This window comes from Dendrobium catenatum, unplaced genomic scaffold, assembly GCF_001605985.2.
Source record: "Dendrobium catenatum unplaced genomic scaffold, ASM160598v2 original_scaffold_177937, whole genome shotgun sequence".
Taxonomy (NCBI): domain Eukaryota; kingdom Viridiplantae; phylum Streptophyta; class Magnoliopsida; order Asparagales; family Orchidaceae; genus Dendrobium; species Dendrobium catenatum.
Window position 1 is genome coordinate 1 of NW_021496358.1, and position 731 is coordinate 731.

Here is a 731-nt window from a genome sequence, read left to right on the forward strand (position 1 = left end):
TCATCATCGTTGCATGCTTCATAGATCTAGTAAGGAGAACTTATTATTTGACCCTAAGAAAGAAAGGAACCTAACAAAAATTTGAAAAAATAAAAAAAAATTAGAAATGTTTGACCCAGCACAAGATTAGGACCATTCTAGATCTCTTAGAGAGTGTATTAATCCTATAGTAGAAGGAAGCCATTAGTATATCAATAGACCTACTATCCAGGCTCATAACTTTGAATTAAAACTTGTCATAATTCAAATGATTCAAATTTTTCAGTTTGAGGAACTCTTGTTTAAGATTCTAACTTATACTTGGCTAGCTTCTTAAAAATCTATGCAACATTTATGCATAATGGTGTTAGTGATGATGCTATTAGACTTAGTTTGCTCTCATTTTCTCTAAGTGATAAAGCTAAGATGTGGTTAAATTCTTTTCCCTTGGGTTCTATGACCACTTCGAGTGAGTTGGCTAATAGATTTCTAGGTATGTATTTTCTATCTTGAAAAACTATAAAAACTTAAGAATGATATCACATCTTTCACCCAATTTGAGGGAGAATCAATATATGAAAGTTGGGAGAGATTTAAAGAAATGCTTAGGAAATGCTCTCACCATATTTACCCGATTGGGTAGTTATTCAAACTTTTACAATAAAGTTATAGGTTCCCTTAGATCAATCATATATGTTGTAGCTAAAAAATCTTTAATATCTAAGTCATTTGAGAAAGTATATGATTTAATA

General features: G+C 30.5%; 1 non-coding gene across 1 annotated transcript; it reads right to left on the minus strand.

The window, feature by feature from the left end:
• Positions 1-502: 502 nt before the first annotated feature.
• On the minus strand, positions 503-608 carry LOC114578835. Its single transcript, XR_003699767.1, has one exon. It is a non-coding gene; the product is annotated as a small nucleolar RNA R71 (small nucleolar RNA).
• Between the last annotated feature and the right edge of the window lie 123 nt (positions 609-731).